This window comes from Sapajus apella, unplaced genomic scaffold (genome assembly GCF_009761245.1).
Source record: "Sapajus apella isolate SASKATOON/1434 unplaced genomic scaffold, GSC_monkey_1.0 scaffold76, whole genome shotgun sequence".
In the NCBI taxonomy this organism is placed as follows: domain Eukaryota; kingdom Metazoa; phylum Chordata; class Mammalia; order Primates; family Cebidae; genus Sapajus; species Sapajus apella.
In genome coordinates, this window is record NW_022437016.1 from 2,179,660 (window position 1) to 2,198,688 (window position 19,029).

Genomic DNA, 19,029 nt, shown 5'->3' on the forward strand with positions numbered 1-19,029 from the left:
TGATGTATCTAATGTATTCATCATTCAGTGTATTTTGCTAACAGTAGCCAGAGGTACCTTGACATTTGCATTAGTACACAATTTCTCTTAAAGACTGTTTATATTTTGAAAAGGTTTTGAGTAGTGCTAACTATTAACTTGGGCAGGAAAATTTCTCTTCTGAAACATAATCGGCCATTTGCGGTGGAGCTTTCAGGCTAAGGCAGAAGACATTTCACTTTTGTTTACTCAACAGATATTTCCTGAAAACCTGCCTGGGTTTGCATTTGGTGGTATTCTGTCACGGTTGCTCTTTTTCAGCTTCCATGACAGTGGGGAAGATGAACATTCATTGGATCACAGTGTTTATCAAGTGTTTACTATGTGTCAGCTAGGCACTTAGCGTATGCTAGTTTTCTTAGCCCAACTGTGTGAAGCAGCAACTACATGACCTCCACTTTATAGATGAGGAAATGGTAGGGGGCTAGAGAAGCACCTGGGTGTGCACAAAGTCCTACTGCGCTGCAGGTGTAGGGTCAGAATCCAGATGCAGGCAGGCTCTATTACAATGGGCTTTGATGAGTCAGAGTCAGAGTCACTTGATTAACTTAACAAGGCCTCTAGTCCATGAAGTGAGTTGATTTTTGCTGAGTGATGGGCACTTGGTCATCCATTTTACTATCTTTCCACTTTCTTAGAGGTTGGACATGTGCCATGATAAAAATTACATATGTTTTTAAAATTACAGTCTCTGGAGCTAGACTGCAAGATAGGAATAACAATCTCATCATCTTCATAGGATTTTTGTGAGGATAAAATGAATTGAAACAAAGCATTTAGAGCTGATTGCATTGGAAGTATTGAAGGTATATAAGCTATTACTTACTGTAACAGCTGAGATGGAAAAGCCTGTAGTGTTTAGTGTGTATAGCAAGGTCTCTCCACGTAGTCCTAAATATAACATACTATTCCACATTTTCCTAAAATTTTAAGTTATTTGATATGCCTGAATATGTAAACTTTGCTTAGAAATACAAATGAACCAGTCACATATCTAATTATAGTATTTCATTTACTACTTTAGTAATAGTGATATCTATGTAATATTTAAAATCACTTATTAATATAATACATTTAGAAATGCTGCTCTTGCTTACTCTTTTGTTTCAATAAAACTGCTTTATTGCAATTCTTCACATATAATTCTTGATCCAGTCTAATGTCTCTTTCCCAAGCAGTTGCTGTTTAAAATAAATTAGTTGAGAAAGTAACTTTCATGTGTGAGAAAGTCATGCCCAAATTGACAGCGTCTTAGGTAGGAATGGTTTTAAGGTGTAGATGCCAGTCTTATATACTAGCATTTACCATACTGTGGTGTGAGGGCTGATGATTTGTCAACAAGGCAAAGGAGATCTGGTTGGTGACAGTGGGTGGAGCAGCTGGGAGCTGGTTGCCAGAAGCTCTGAGAATGAAGAGGTGAGAGCAAAAGAGGGAATGCAGATGAAGCCATGCTGCTCCTGGTAGGACGGCACTGACTTTTAATCTATTTTTTTTTATTATAAAAGTAATACATTGCTGCTGTAAGGCATTTGGACAACATCGAAAAGTAAAAAGAAAAACAAATCTATTATCCCATTGCACAGAGAGCACTGCAATCATTATTTTGCTGTCTTTGATCCAAGCATGAATGCTCTTCTGCTACATAACCTCATGGCTCAAATGTCACCTGCTCAGTGTCATGGGATGACCTCCTAATATGAGGGTTGTCACTTCTGGCAAATAAAAATACAAGGCACCCAATTAAATTTGAATTTTAAACAGCGTTTTTTTTGGTATACACATGTCCCAAATATTGCAATTATTAATTGCTTGCCTGAAATTCAAATTCAACTGGGCATTCGATATTTTGTCTGGCAACCTTATCCCATGGCCAAAGCACCTACGCCCCTTCTCCATTCTCCAGCACTCCTAATCTCCTAACACCTAAAATAATTGATCATACTTATTATGTATCTTCTGCTTCTTCCCAATAGAATGTAAATTATGCAAGGGCAGGAGTTTTTATCTGTTTTACCCATTGAAGTGTTGCCAAAATGTACTTAAAGGTATATGACACACACACACACACACACACACACACACACAACTTTAGAATCTTACTATACATATACCTTCATATTATTCTTTTTCCTTAATCTTATTCCAAGGACATTTCAGGACACTTATTTTGTTTCTTTCAAACACATGATTTCCATGGCTATTTTGAAGTTGCCCAATTAAATGATCCAATCCCCTATTAGAGAACATTTGGTTGTTGGAACTTTTTCTCCATTATAATTAATGCCCTAATAGGCAGCTCAGCAGGACTGCAGGTGCCTAAGATTCTGCCCACTCTAAAGCAGAAGAGATCTAGGAGTAATTCTGGCTATCCCCTCTTACTGCCTAGGTACGTTGTGAAAGTCACTGACTCTTCCAGCCTCAGTCCCCGAGTCGTAAAATGAGATGCCAGTAGAACCTGGCTCTACTTGGTATTGTCTGAACTCAATAAGATGATGTATTAGGATCCCTGGTAGGTGCCTATATGGAGTGAGCACTCAGCAAGACATGTTACTATTAGCATCATCCCCTAACCCAACACCTCTCCCTCCCTCTCTCCTCTCATCCCTCCTCACCTTAGGAATTATTTCTATGTATGAAGCAGGCCAGATCTATCCATTTCCAAGCCACCATCCTTCCTTCTTCTTAGGTCCATAATTGTTTTCTCTATCCCAAGCCCACTGGCAGGTTAATTCCTGCTGATTTAGGGACACCAAGAGAGATCAGCCTTTGAAGCTTTCCTGGACACTCAACGTCTGCCCCCAGGCCCACGCTTTGTTAGAACCCCACTTGAGCACCCACGTTTTTTCCATCAGCACATTTACTGCCTTGTCATACAATGGCCTGGATGTTTGCTTTTCACATTTGATTGAGCACCTGCAGAAAAGCAATGTCTAACCTTCCCGACTTCCCTTCTAGGACTGATGAGAGCCTTCTTCTTGCCCTGCCCTGCACAAGCACAGGTTAGAGGGAGAATCCACTGCCAAAAAAATCCCAGACATTTACTTGCCAGTACCTAGATAGAAAACATGTGAGCCTCCTCTCTGCCCCTGAACCTAGAGTTTAGTTGAGCATTATTCTTGTTCTTCAAAGGAAATGGTAGGTAGGGACAGGGTGGATGGTAAGTGTATTTCATGGTGACTGAAAGACTTGTAAGTACTTATTTTTAAAAAAGCCAGTGACTCTATTACAATTTAAAAGAAAAGGAGAAAAGTAGCCAAATGATAGTTATCACATAAAGATAAGAGCCAGCACCCCGCTATGAGTTTGACCAGCCCGATTTGTAATTCTGAGAACGATTCTGAAGGTAGATATAATATTATCATTATTCAAATTTTATTTATTTAGTTATTGAGACAAGGTCTCATTCTGTCACCCAGGCTGGAGTATAGTTAAAAACCACAGCTCACTGCAGCTTTGATCTCCCAGGCTTAATTGATCCTCCCATCTCAGCCTCCCAAGTTGCTGGGACTGCAAGTGGGGATCACCATACACGGCTAATTTTAAAACATTTTTTTCGTAGAGATGGTGTGTTTTCCAGGCTGGTCTCCCAGGCCCAAGTGATTATCCTGCCTCGGCCTCCCAAAGTGCTGTGATTACAGGCATGAGTCACCCACGCCCAGCCTATTCTCATTTTGTAGGTCAGTAAGGAGAAGTTTTCAGGGGAGGAGATGGGATTAGAATTCAAGGTTTTCCTAACACCCAAACCTCTGCAGAAAGTATGAATTTAAGGCTGCACAATAGATGCTACGATGTAAAAGCAACTGGTTTTTCAAAAATGTTTTTGGGTTATTTATTTATTGCAAAGGCATTTTATCTCCCTGCACATTTATGTAAGTGGCCCCATGAGTTGGTAGAGTTCTGTGAGAACCAATACATTCTGAAAGCAAGCTTGATACATTTATTTGTACAGGTTGACTATCCCTAATCCGATAATCTGAAATTTGAAATGCTCCAAAATTGAAAACTTTTTGAGTGCCACATGACACATCAGGTGGAAAATTCCATACCTTTTCTTTCTGATGGTTCAATGTACACAAACTGTATTTAATACACAGAATTGTTTAAAAATATATTGTATACAATTCCCTTCAGGCTATGTGTATAAGGTGTATATGACACATATGAATTTCATGTTTAGACTTGTGTCCCATCCCCAAAGACATTTCCTTATGTCTATGCAAATATTCCAAAATCAGAAAAAGTCAGAAATCTGAAACACTTCTCTAGTTCCAAGCATTTCAGATAAGGGGATACTCAACTTGTACTTAGTAAGCACTGGGGTGAAGTCTTGGCTAGGAGACCCAGGGTATGCTCTGTATCTATTTATAAGAGGGTGGAAGTGGAAGCAGTCATGGTTTTGGCAAAGGGGCACAGAGGATATGAGTTCAAACTGGTTCCTAGAAGGCTTTCTGAATGGAGTCTGGTGACAGTATCCTATCAAGGTCTTAGTAATTTGGGCATAGTTTCTGCAGAATCAAATTCCCCTGTATTCAATAGGACAGCAAATGAAGACTATATTGATTTTCTGCTTAGATCAATAAATAAGATAAATTGACCAGAAGAGCTAAATACTGATCAGGAGAAACAAACATCAACATTTACTCAGAGCAGAGGGAGGAGAAACATAAATATCAGAAAAGTGGAGATGCCAATAGAGCACTGGGGCAGTGGCTCGGTTTCCAGTTAAAATGTATGTTTAAGGATTAATATTTTAGTCAGGTCTTTACATTTAAAAAAGGAGTGGAATTCAGCTATTACAATACAAGTTCATTTACTCAGGCTGTGAGAAGACTGATTGAATTTTAAAAAACAATAAATGCCATCGAGTTAAAATGCATGGATATGATATGGCCAAAAAAGCAACGAACAACAAAGTACTGCATTGGAAGTCAGAAGATCTGAGTCATTAAGTGTCCTTGTTAAGGGCAGAAAATCACATATCAATCATATGTGTATCCTATTTGCCAAGCACAGAGCCTAGAATATAGATGGAATCTTGGATTGAGTTGTATGGAGGGCTGACACAGAGCTAAGGAATGGGGTAATAGTAGTTCATTTGGGAGGAGATTCCAGGAAGCAAGTGAGGGACTGAGAATTGAGCCAAGAAATGGAGGAAAGCAAACAAGCGTGTATGTATTAGTCTGTGTTCACAGTGCCATAAAGAAATACCTGAGGCTGGGTAATTATTTTTTTAATTTCTATTTCTTTTTCCTTTTTTTTTTTTTCTTTTTCCCAAATCCTACAGCACCCAGTATTCCCAGGTGGTCTCCCATCCAAATACTAGCCAGGCCCAACCCTTCTTAGCTTCTGAGATCAGACGAGATCTGGCACGTTCAGGGTGGTATGGCCACAGACTACTTTTTTTTTTTAAGATGGAATTTCACTCTTGTTGCCCATGCTGCAGTTCAATGGCATGATCTTGTCTCACTGCAACCTCTGCCTCCTGGGTTCAACTGATTCTCCTGCCTCAGCCTCCAGAGTAGCTGGGATTACAGGTGTGCACCACCACGGCCGGCTAATTTTTTGTATTTTTAGTAAAGAGACCGTGTTTCACCATGTTGGCCAGGCTGGTCTTGAATTCCTGACCTCAGGTGATCCACTCCCTGCAGCCTCCCGAAGTGCTGGGTTTACAGGCATGAGCTGCCGTGCCCAGACTAGACTGGATACTTTATAAAAGGAAGAGGTTTAATTGACTCACAGTTCCGCATGGCTAGGGGGTCTTGGGAAACTTGTGGTCATGGCAGAATGGGAAGCAGGGACATCTCACATGGTGGCAGGTGAGAGAAGAGAACAGGGCAGAGAAAACTTCCATTTATAAAACCATTGGATCTCATGAGAACTCACTCACCATCATGAGAACAGCATGGGGACACCACCCCAGTGATCCAATCACCTTCCTCCCTTGACACATGGGGATTACAATTAAAGATGAGATTTGGGTGAAGACACAGAGCCAAGCCATATCAGTGTGTTAAGAAGTGGGCTACCAGGTGGGTAACAGGAACCTGATCTTTTTATGGTATCTCTGAGAGACTGAATCTTTCCACGAAGGGGCAAGAAATCTGGCATATTTTTCTACCAATTCCCTGTTCATCCTTCGCTGTAGGTTGTGCCTAAGGCCATCAGTCCCTCAGCTCTCCCCATCCACTCCCCAGAAAATAGCCTCAGGCAGAGATTTAGGTGCAGCTCACTGAAGCTGCAGGTGACAGCTGTCATGGGCCAAATGCAGATGGGAAGGACACAGGGTAAGTGGTAATACCAGCCAAAGGACTGCAAGATCAAGCTCTGTGCTTTGTGACACTTGCCAAGTCAATCTCCTCTCAGGGCAATCAGGGTCTAACTCTAAAAAGAAAGGCTTGAATCTTCACTTTCTGTCCCAGGCTGAGTGTCAGTAACTCTGAAAACCAGATGGTCAAACTCAGAACCAAGGATTACAGGCCCTTTAGGAAACTGCTTCTTACACAAATAAAAATGATATATGACGAGCATTCCACTTGTTAGCATTTAACTGTGAGCTTTTCAAGGGTTGAACATACACACAGAGATGTACAAGTACTAAGTGATCACTGAGGCATTGTTTATAGCAGCAAAAAAACTGAAAACAACCTAAATATTCTTCAACGAGGACATCGCTGAATAAAACTGGCATATTCATATGCTGGAATGTTCTCCTGCACTTAAAAGGAATTGACAGAATCTATATGTTTCACCATGAGCAGAGTTCAAAAAATATTTCTGAGAGTAAAGAAAAAAAAAGCAAGATGCAGAATATTATATATAGTATGACACCATTTAAAAAACATGCACACATTATAGCTTTCCTACGGGTAGGTTACATATTTGGAAAAGTATTTTTAAAGGACTGAAGTGACAATACAAACTTATTTAAAGTTATTTTGGAAAGACCTGGAAAGATAAAAATCACATTTATATGAGTGGCTACTTTTGGGCAGGGAGAGCTGGGACAAAGACTAGATTAGCAATGACAAATGTAGATGGGATAGAGTGATTTTAGTTATAGTGATATTGTTCTAATTTATGAAAGCAGAATTGATTCATGCATTTTTAAGTGAACTTAAAAAAAAGAAATGTCTAGTACGTAGCCTAGTATCATAGGAGACTACGTGATAATGTGGAAGGAGTTCCCAGCTGGAAGTAGTGGCTCATCTCTGCAATCTCGGCACTTTGGGGGGCCAAGGTGGAAGGATCGCTTGGGTGCAGAAGTTTGAGACCATCCTGGGCAACATAGTGAGACCCTATCTCTACAAAAAAAAAATAGCAAAATTACTGCCAAGCATGGTGGTGTGTGCTTGTGGTCCCAGCTATTCAGGAGGCTAAGATGGGAGGATCGCTTAAGCCTTGGAGGTCAAGGCTGCAGTGAGTCATGATCACACCACTGCTCTCCAGCCTGGGTGACAGAACAAGACCCTGTCTCAAAAAAAGAAAAAAAAAAGAGTTTGGAAAAATAGAGTCAGAAAGACCTAATGAACCCATCTAGAAAATAAACTTCTCTGCTAAGAGCCTCTACTTCATTTGCAAAGCTGACGAAACAGACCAACTTCACAAAGCTGGGTGTCCATAGGGCAACCTGTAGTGTCTTCTGTCTGGATCATAAATTTGCATTCGCCTCCTGTTTATTCCCTGCTCACTTATCTGTGTTTTTTATATTTTAAGAAAGTGTTGAAATCATTCCTTTTATGTTTGTTTGTTTGTTTGTTTGTTTGTTTATTTATTTATTTATTTATTTTGAGACAGGGTCTTGCTATGTTGCCCAGGCTGGAGTGCAGTGGCACGTTCACAGCTCACTGCAGTGTTGATCTCCCTGGCTCAAGCAGTCCTCCCATTTAAGCTGCCCAAGTAGTAAGACTAAATGCATGTGCCACCACAACTGCCTATTTATTTTACTGCATTTTAGGTTTTGGGGTACATGTGAAGAACATGCAAGATTCTTGCATAGGTACACACATGGCAGTGTGATTTGCTGCCTTCCTCCCCTTCACCTATATCTGGTATTTCTCCCCATGCTATCTCTCCCCAACTCCCCACCCTCTGTTGTCCCTCCCCTATTTCCCCCCAACACCACCTGCCTATTTTTTATTTATTTATTTTATTTTGTAGAGATGGGTCTCACCATATTGCCCTGGCTAGTCTCAAACTCCTGGGCTGAAGTGATCCTCTTTCTTGCCTTGACCTCCTAAAATGCTGGGATTTCAGGTGTGAGCCACCACACCTAGTGTTATTCCTCTATTGAGTTGAAAGTTGAGGTTCCTGCCTAATCCCCATGGAATCAGGAACGTGATTAAATAGACTCAGTATTAACAAGGTTTTGATGTTTTCTTAATTGCCATGGTGCCAGCTGATGTTGGAACTGAGCAACCGTTCAGCTAAACATGAACATATAATTTTATCTGGCTTTGTGGGTATCAGTGCTTATCAACAAGGAGCCATTCCATAATTACAACGCTAGGGGGTCTTATCAAAGTCAAAGGGACATACCAAATAGCTGAGTTATAACCGCTGGAATTAAATCCAATCAGGAGAAACTCTTAAGCCACACTGGCCTTTTCCACAGTAGTGTCCAAAGGTGTCCAGGCCTCTTGCTTTTACCCTGGCTGTTTCTTTACCTGGGATTCTGTTCTCTCCCAACATTCCCATGCTCACATCCTACTTTCCTTTAGGACATTTTCCCCATGTTGCCTCCATGAATAAATTTCCTCTCCACAAAATAATAATAATCATGAAGCATGCTTTGCAAAATTATAACAGTGAGAAAAACCCAATACAGAAGCATTGTGACAGTGGAAGAAACCTGACATAACCAACTCCATCTTTCTTCTAATCTCCAAGCTATACTTGTTTATTCTTGGTGGAGACTATGCCAACCTCAGGAGGAATTTAGTTTCTAGTTTAACTTTGAAACAAAGGTAATAACAGCTCCTTCCTGAAACAAAACGCTTCCTTGCTTGGGGACCAAACCGCCCTTGTAAAACAAACAAATTAGCCACTAGATTAAAAACTATGGCTCAGTAGTCATGCAGCCAGAGACCACAAGATTCCTAACCTCCCAATTGTTCCTGTATATAACATCGCAGTTGTAAAATCTAAGATTGGTGTTTGAGGTATTTTTCACACCCTGCATTCTGATAGCCAAGCTGACCCACGAAAGTGGCTTATCTCGTATTGTGGTCCCTACCTAGGAACTGACTCAGCACAAGAAGACAAGCTTTAACTCCCTATTAATTTCATTCTCAACCCAACAAATCTGCATTTCCCATTCCCTAGGCCCCTACTTATCAAACTATCTTTTAAAAAACCTTAGCCTTCAAATTTTTAGGGAGGCTGATTTGAGTAATAAACTCCTCTTCTTACCACTTAGCTGGACCTGCATTTATTAAACTATTTCTCTATTGCAATACTGCTGTCTCAGTAAATGGGCTCTGTCTGTGCAGAGGACAAGAAGAACCTGCTGGGCAACTACAATTATGATGATGCTGATGATGATAGCAGCATTAGTTACCAGACACCATGCTGGATCCTCATGTAATCCTCATAGCAACCCCGAGAACTAAGCCTCCATATTCCCATTTCATGGCAGAAGATATCAAGGTTCAGAGAATGTGGAAGGACATGACAGAGGAGGGTTTGCCATTTTTCAGGGGTGATGCTTTTTGATATTCTCCCCCATCACCATATTTATGGCTGCCTGGAGTCTATAGTTTCTGTGATACGTAACTGGTAAAGAAAGAAATCATTTTCAGGAATTTTTCTTGTTGAGAGCTATATTCCTAGGCTTAACCCTCAGAAACGAAAAGTTTAAAAATTAAAGTACAAGTCAGAGAGAAAAAATAGAGCCCTCTGAAATGATCTAAAGTAAGAAGTCGGACCAATTCTTCAAGGCAGCACAAGCAGAATGGAGACAAGGCAGGAAGCCTGCCATTGATGCCAGCTCATCCTACAGGAAGGATGAGGAGGAACTAAGCCATCGCCTCACCTGCCTCCTCCCTCCCTTTCTCCATCTCCCTCTTTCCTGGCCCCCTCTTTCTTCTCCTTCCACCTTCTTTTGGTTCTCAGGCGCCACAGGAAATAAGCGGGAGGGGATAGCACATTTACTTTGTGAAGCAATGAAGAGACTGCTTCTGTAAAGGTTTTGTTTTGTTTTTGCCATCAGCTTGCTCCCAGCTTGCCAGGGGGTAAAACGTTTTACCATATCAAAGAATTTTTTTTTTAAACTGGACTTCCTAAAAATGAAGAAATAAATGTAAAAAAATTGTTCAAAGTTAAACATAGAATGAGTGGTTGCAGTTGCAATTTTACCTAAATTCTGACTCCAAATCCTATTTCTGGCTACTGATTGTGTGTGTGTGTGTGTGTGTGTGTGTGTGTGTGTGCGCGTGTGCATGTGTGTGAAAGTTGCATTATTTATATGGCCATTTTTACTTTAACTCACCTTATATGCCCAGTCAATACCACAATGCATATATGACAGTGGTCCTTTAAAATTATTTTGGAAGGCTGGGTACAGTGGCTCACACCTGTAATCCCAGTGCTTTGGGAGGCTGAGGTGGGAGGATCCCTTGAGCCTAGGACTTTAAGACCAGCCTTGGCAACATAGTAAGACCTCATCTCTGCAGCAAAAAACTAAAATAACATTAGCAAGGCACAGTGGCACATGCCTGTAATCCCAGGTACTTAGGCAGCTGAGGTGGGAGGATCACCTAAGCGTAAGAGGTTGAGGCAGCAGTGAGCTGAGATCATAATGGAGGTGAAAAATTCCTGTTGCCTAATGACATTGTGACAGTCTGTATAACACTGTAACACAATGCATTACTCACCTGTTTGTGGTCATGCTGGTATAAACAAACTTACTGAACTGCCAGTTGTATAAGAGTATAGTACCTACAATTAATATACAGTATATAATACTTAATAATAAATGACTATGTTACTGGTTTATGTATTTACTATAGTATACTATTGACTGTTATTTTAGAGTCTACCTCTACTTATATCTTTTAAAAGTTAACTGTTATAGGCCAGGCACAGTGGCTCATGTCTGTAATCCCAGCACTTTGGGAGACCTGGATCACATGAGGTCAGGAGTTCGAGGCCAGCCTGGCCAACATGGTGAAACCCCTGTTTCTATGAAAAATACAAAAATTAGCCAGGCGTGGTAGTGGGTGCCTACAATCCCAGCTACTTGGGAGGCTGAAGCAGAGAATTGCTTGAACCCAGGAGGCGGAGGTTGCTGTGAGCTGAGATCATGCCACTGCACTCATCTCAAATAAATAAAAAATAATATAAAATGAAATAAAGGAAAAGTTAACTGTCAGAGGGCCTCAGGCATGTCCTTCAGGAGGTATTTCAGAATAAGGTAGACCAGGCACGGTGGCTCACACCTGTAATTTCCCAGCACTTTGGGAAGCTGAGGCAGGGGGATCATAAGATCAGGAGTTCAAGGCCATGCTGGCCAAGATGGTGAAACTTCACCTATACTAAAAAAAAATAATAATAATAAGAAAGAAAGAAAGAAAGAAAAATTAGCTGGGTGTGGTAGAGGGTGCTTATAATCCCAGCTACTCAGAGGCAGAGGCAGAAAACTGCTTGAACCTGGGAGGTGGAGGAGCCAAGATCACAACACAGAACTCCAACCTCTATAACAGAGTGAGACTCTGTCTCTAAAAAGTAAAAAAAAAAAAAAGAAGGCACTGTTGATTAGGAGATGACAACTCCATGTGTGTTACTGTCCCAAAGGACTTCCCAGTGGGACAAGATGCGAAGCTGGAAGCTGGAAGACAGTGATATTAATGATCCTAACCCTGTGGAAGCCTAAGCTAATATGTGTGTACGTGTCTTAGTTTTTAACAAAAAAAGTTTTAAAAATAAAAATAGGAAAGAGGTTTGTCAACAAAAATATAAGGAAAGAAAGTATTTTTGTACAACTGTACGATGTGTTTGTGTTTCAAGATGTGTTATATAAAAGTGTAAAGTTTAAAAAGTTAAAACGTTATAAAGTAAAAAATATACCATATCTTGGCGTACATTTTCTATGCTTAGATGCAAAAATACCATTGTGTTACAGATGCCTACAGTATTCAGTACAGCAATCTGCTATGTAGGTTTATAGCCTAGAAACAATAGGCTACACCACACAACCACAGGGCCTGGCATCCATACAGTAGCTGAGTAGCTCTGGGAAGTGTGTCTCTCCAGACACAGGAGCCTAAGGGGTTAAGGCTGCAGAAGGCTCCTACGTCCTAGGGGCACACAGTCTCAAAGGGCTGTCTGATGGGACAGGACACAGACAGTCTGAGGAATAACCAAGAAGTAGCAGGTGGGACTGCAGAATGACACTCACAGTTCTGTCAGGCTGTTCATACTCAAGAGGTTGTGCTGTGTTGTGGTTCAAGACCTGTCCTGGGAGCCAGACTGCCTGTTCTTCAATCTTGGATATGTTGCTTACTATCTATAGGACCTCAGACAATTTACTTAAGCCCTCTGGGCTTTAGTTTCTTCATCTGCAAAAGAAGAATCATGATGTTAACCATCTAAGATGGTTGGAATCACAAGGATCAAATGAGTTAGTTAATACATGTAAACCACAAAGAATGGTACTTGGCATGGTTGGAGTGCTACAGAAGTGTCAGTTATTATTATTATTATTATTACTATTTTTTTTTTTTTTGAGACGGAGTTTCGCTCTTGTTACCCAGGCTGGAGTGCAATGGTGCGATCTCGGCTCACTGCAACCTCCGCCTCCCAGGTTCAGGCAATTCTCCTGCCGCAGCCTCCTCAGTCGCTGGGATTACAGGCACACGCCACCATGCCCAGCTAATTTTTTGTATTTTTACTAGAGACGGGGTTTCACCATGTTGACCAGGATGGTCTCGATCTCTTGACCTCGTGATCCACCCGTCTCAGCCTCCCACAGTGCTGGGATTACAGGCTTGAGCCACCGCGCCCGGCCCACGTCAGTTATTATTAATTCACCTGTTGAGTGGTATCTATGTCTGTTTTCTAGAGCAGAAAGGCCTAGGCCATTTCCATTTCTCAAGAAATTCACATGACAAACAGGATTATAAAAATAAACTCAAGATTAAGTCTGCGTGATGAACATCTCTCAATCCTTCTGGAGTGGCTCTGCACTGTAGAAATTCATTCGGTGGTAACGTCACAGCTCTATATTTGCAGCCATTTGTGACTATGAGGCCCAAGCCAAATCCCCTTCCATCCTCCCCACCCCCCAACTCTCCTCCAAGTCCTCCGAAGGCCCCTCCGTGGTCCTATTTTTTGGCAGAGAACGAGGAGCAGGCCTGGCCTTCTGAAACCCTCTCCACTCCCAGCCTTGGGGGCCTCTTGTCTCCACCTCCTTCCCTAGAGTCTTGGCTATTTCAGGAAACTGAAAAGACTGCCTAGGAAGCTAATCTTGGGCTTCACTTCTGGAGGGGCTGTGGGTGGGTGGGGAGGCAGATTTTCCTGTACAGAAGAGCGTGTGCTCCTTTTGAAATGTCCTAGCGGAAATAAATGTACAACCTATTGTATGCTGCCAGGAGCCACCAGCAGGAGTTGGTATGATACAAAAGCGCCATTTGTAACGGCACAAAACACTTAGCACTTTAGCAAGACATGCAGTGTATAAAAGGAGACTAAGGAACCAACGAATCCACCAAGAAAGCAGCGTGCCCTGAATGCAGGGCAGCCAATCACTACACCCCAACACACAGTCTTTATCCTCTTAGCCATGCTACCCTCTCGTTAGTGTAGAAGAGAGTATCTGGGTGCAGGAAAGGCCAGGTCGGCGTCCTTCGTGTGCTTCCCACTCAGTCGCTTGCCTTTGTCTTCCAAAGCAAACGGGCCGGCCCCTCACATCCATGGTGCCCAGGGCAAGAGTAAAAATAGATGCCTAGTACAATAAGACTAAATATTGAAAAGCTATACATTAAAGTCACAAGATGCTAAGTAAATGTGATTTGTGCTCTTACAATGACAAATATACCTTCATAACAACCTGGAAGGTGAGGCTCAAATTTAAATTTACTCAATTTCCTGGGAAGGGTGTGTGGCTTAGGGGTAGACCTCCAATATTCATGGTGCTCAGGGCACCCAGACACACAAGGAAGCACAGGAGTAAGTGATTCCTGTTGGGGTTTTTCTTTGTCGGGGGTGGGGGGACAGGTTAAGAGCCTAGGAGTCAGGCATCCTCACTCAGAGGTGTGGAAAATACTTTCTCTAAAGCTTTGTTTCCCCATTTTCCCCTTTTCACTTCTGACTTCACAGTCTTGGAGAGGCAGCAGATTCCAGTTCTCCACTGACCCTCCAGGCCTCAGGTTTCTGTCAAAGCCCGAGGAGCAACCTCCTGTGCCTCTGGCTCAGTGCTTGGGGCCTGAGATAGCCAGGAATGGTTAAGGATCCTGCCTCCAGGGAATTCACAGGCTCCTGGGAAGATGAGAAGCCCAAATTCATTTGCGCTAATAAATGATGTAAGTGATAAGGATGAAAAAGAGTGGATGGTGTGCAAGACAGTCACACTTGAGGAGCAAATTCTGGGAAAGTGGCCCAGAAAGGGCCTGGAGGAACCTTTTCATTTAATGTTGAGGGAGTGGGGGAAAGGCAGAGCCTTTCAAAGCAAACATGACTTTATGTGGAATCTGGACATAGAAAACTGAAGAAAGCAAAGCTGTGCTTTTAGTGAGGGGCAGGATGGGAGTAGGGCACAGAGATGCCAGCCCCCCTGATACTTGATCCTCTTTTCCCCCTTCCAAGGACAGGAGGCCCCTCTCTCGTTCCATTCTTCCCAACCCCCATGAAATGCCAGGTATCCGGGCAGCCCTATGTGAAACACTGTGGCTCTAGTCTAATCTTTTAAGGTAAAAGAAGAATGGTTTTCTTATGTGCCCCTCACCACCTATAGACTGCCAGCTTCTAGGAGATACAACCTGGACCTTGTTTTTGTTTTTGTTTTTATGGTTTGTTTGTTTTTGTAACTCAGAGTCTGGTACTTGGTGGCCACTCAGGGAGTGTGAGCTGAGATGGGGTGAAGGGGAGATGTCAGCCCAGAATCAGAGTATGGAGGGACAGACCCGAGATAATTCAACCAGCAAAATACCGCAATTACTTTTGCACCGATTGAATACCTTGAAGTTAGAGTTTTATATTATTATCATATCAATAGATATCACCAAATCTATAGTCCTTTAAAATGTCTCTATTGGCATTTTTCCAGCTCATTTCCCTGGGTAGTATTTGTCCATTAATTCTCTTACAGTAACAATTGCTAACATTTATTGAGCAACTGTTACGTAATCTTTACTAGGAGCATTGCATTCATTATCTCATCTGAATCTCAGGACAATCCCTTCAGCTAGGACTATGATTCCCTTTATGTAGATGATACACTAGGATTCAGAGGACTTAAGGGAATTGTACAAGATCACTCAGATACAAAGTGTGAAACATAGATTAGGACCCACAGTGTGTGTTTCCTGATGGTTTAAGAAGAGTAGGTTGTACAGTCAGTAACATGGGGGGCCAGTTCCCCTTTCTCTTGGCCTGCAGCATTGGAGCTGGGTAGTGGATTTCTCTCACTGCAGCTTAGAAGCCTGTGTTCCAGGCTTTCCTCAGAAGCCTAGACACCTGTTTTCAGTCCTGGCCCCAAGGCGCATCTGAAAGGAGAGGCAAGCCCTCAGGGAAGTGTCTGAGGCAGGCTCCAAGAAGTGGCAGCTGGCTCAAATCCCAGATCCAGGAAAAACTTCCGACCTCTGTTTAGGAGCATGCTGCACCTTCGTCTGGAAAGGCAGACCTGCCTTCATGAGCTCTCCCATTGATGTTAAGCATGGCTAAATGGGAGCCATATTTCACTCTAGAAGTGGCTGCATTTCAGGAACAGAGTGTGATTAAGAAAGACGGATGGCAGGTAATATCCATTACTAACACCTGTACTGTGCACAGGGATCTATTTGGCAGAAAGGGGCTATGTAAGAGCAAGATCATTACCATTTGAGCTAGAAACAAAATGTGGTAGAGGTGGTGAAGGATGGGAGGAAATGGGAGGGAACGGAGGATGACACAAGGCCAGAAGTAAGGTACCACAGGAAAATCCTATGCTGCAGGACATGCGTCCTAAACCCTGGGGCCTCAAAGTCTCCCCAATAAGATGCTGATAGCCTCAGAGGTTCTGTCTTGCTCATCACTAAAGGCTGCAGGAGGCATCATTTACAGGCAACCACACCCAACAGTAAGATCAGGTCAGCTCCTGAGAATAGCCAGAACAGAGTTATTAGCTGAGTGTGGATAGCCTCACCCTTCACATTTTGAGAGGCAGGATCTCTGGCTCTGAAATCTCAAACCTGAGGCATAAAGTCCTGCAGGGTAAGGCGTGCGGGTGAAAGGAAATGACACAGGCTATGGGTCTGGATGGGTTGTGGTTCCAAGTCTTTCACAGACTCTCTAGGTTAGCAAATTGGAGTCAACATTTTCAGGAAGGGAAAGGAAGATCAAGGGAGCTTGAATAAGACTAAAATAGACTTTAGAGTTAAACAGATAAGGGCAGGGGTTCCAGCTCTGCCAGTTGTTTGCGCTCTAAGCCCAGGTGAGTTGGAGCACTTCCCTGAGTCAGCCTTTTTCCTCATCTGTAAAATAGGGAAAAAGACCCACCTCACGGAGCTACTGTCAGTATTAAATGGACTAATGATTTATAAATTCTTAGCACAGAGCCTGTCAGACAACTGACTCAATAAATGGAGGCTATCACTTCCAACCTCCTCCTCACCATAAAAACACGATGGTCACCACCACCATCATCAGCCTGGATCAAGAAAGCTTTCTGATTTTGTTCTGCTTGTTTCCTTTCTCTAAAGGTTCTCACAGAGCCAAAGGAGACTCTTGTTCTGTGGGGCTCCAGAGGGAAGCCGAAATCAACTGGCATAGAGTACAGAGAGGAGGTGGGGAAAGAGCCGGGTAAGAACTGGTACACATTTGACACATCCTTTTCATTGCTCAGAGCAGCCACCCACTATTTTGTGTTTGAGAGGCTGTGTATATAGAGTTGCATGCCATGTACATATACCAGGTATGACATGATAAAATATGCATGTATAATATGTACATTATACATTAAAACATACACATGTATGAGGTAGATTCAGGAGACCTGGGTGAAGTGATGGAGCTAGCTACTTGTACATCTGGGGGGAGAAGTGCGTTTCCTGATGAGGAAACAGGTAAAGGCAAAGCCCCTTAAGCAAAACTAAGCATGGAGTGCTGGAAGGACAACAAACAGGGAGGGACTGGAGCGAGGCGACCATAAGAAGTAGCAAAAGTAGGCAGGTTCAGATCAGAAAGGACTCCGTAGGTGGTGGGGATTCATTCTAAGTGTGCTTAAAAAAAAGACAAAAAAAAAAAAAAAAGCCATGGCAGGGAGGCATTTCGGCAGGAGGTGAAATGATTTGATTTTTATTTTAAATTGATAATTCCAGATATTGTGCAGAGGTGGAGAAAGGAGTGTGTTGGAGATGGGTAAGAGGGGAAATAGAGGCCACTCAAGAGGTCACGCCATCTTTCAAGGTCAGTGACGATGATGGCTTGGACTAGGAGAATGATTGAGTGGGTGTTCAGAGATATTCGAAAAACTGATATATTTTCAAGTTGGAGCTGTCAGGATATGCTGATGGTTTGACTGTGGGTGTGAGAGGCAGAACTAGTCACGGATAACTCCAAGAGTTTTGGCTTGAGTCATAGGATGTGTGTTGGTTCAATTTCCAGTGTAGGGCAGATTGTGGGAGAAACAGGTTGAGGGAATAATGAGCTCCGTGTCAGGCATGGTACGTTTGAGATGTCCATTAGCCATCCAAATGAAGGCATTTACGACAAGGTTGGGCTGGGGCTATTGCCATTTAAAACCTCAGCACTGAATGAAATCACCTTGGGAGTGAGAGGCCTGAGGATTGCACCTTGGTGCCCTCTAACAAGTAGAGGTCAGAAAGCAGGGAGGATCCAGCAGGGACAGTGAGCTGCCTGTGAGGTAGGCAGAAAACCAGGAAGCAGTGTGGTCTTAGAAGCCAGATTGAAAACAAACAAAAAGATTTCTAACAGGATGGAGTGACGAGCTATTTTATATAAAGGGTACAGCAAGTGGAGACTGAGAATTGGTCATTGGATTTGGCCAGATGGAGGTCACTGGGGACATCAACAATGAGATTGTACTGTACTCTTAGGAGAAAGGGGAAGGATGAGAGCCTGGTGGAAGGGGAATCAAGGCAGAAAGAAGGTAAGGAACTGGAGATGGTGCCAACAGATAACTCTCTGGACCAAAACAGGCATGTCTCAGTTGAAGGGAGAATTTGCAGGAGCAAAGCCCACCGTGGTGAAAGGAATGTCTAGGGCCTGAATACAACTGCAGTCCAAATTTTGTGGGGCCTGGGCTAATGCAGTTTGAAGAGTCCTCTAAGAAAAAAAGAATACAAAGTTATACATTCAACTATTAGGCATAGAATTGAACATTTATTTAGTATGAGAAGAGAAATCATAACAAATCAACAGCATTTTAAAGATGCGTGTATTTTCTTCTGAAACCTCTTTAAATTAGGATTTCTCAACCTCTACCTGACTGGCATTTTGGGTCAGATAATCCTTTGCAGGGGACTGTCCCATGCGTGATAGGATTTGGCAGCATCCCTGCCATCTACCCACTAAACAATGTCTCCAGACATCACCCACCGCTACCTTAAGAACTATTGCTTTAGGTTATTTACTTGACATGCTTACATACAAACATTCCTGATTACAATCCCTGTCTTTAACAGTCTACAAGCCTCGGTAACCTTCAGCACTGGCAGGGGCCTGGGACGTGGAGGATCCTAAATCTGAAGCTTCTGGTAAATCCACCTTTGCCTGAGTTGAGGGACTGGACTCAAACAGACACAGGAAGAGTGTCCATCATAAAAGACAAAAAAGCAG

At 42.6% G+C, this 19,029-nt stretch overlaps 1 protein-coding gene and 1 pseudogene across 3 annotated transcripts in view; both read right to left on the reverse strand.

Annotated features, from left to right (window-relative positions):
* The window catches only part of ASTN2 (astrotactin 2), a 948,324-nt gene that overhangs the window by 433,703 nt on the left and 495,592 nt on the right, over positions 1–19,029 (reverse strand). The gene's annotated exons all lie outside the window — the stretch shown is intronic.
* On the reverse strand, positions 5,315–5,433 carry LOC116532488 (annotated as a pseudogene).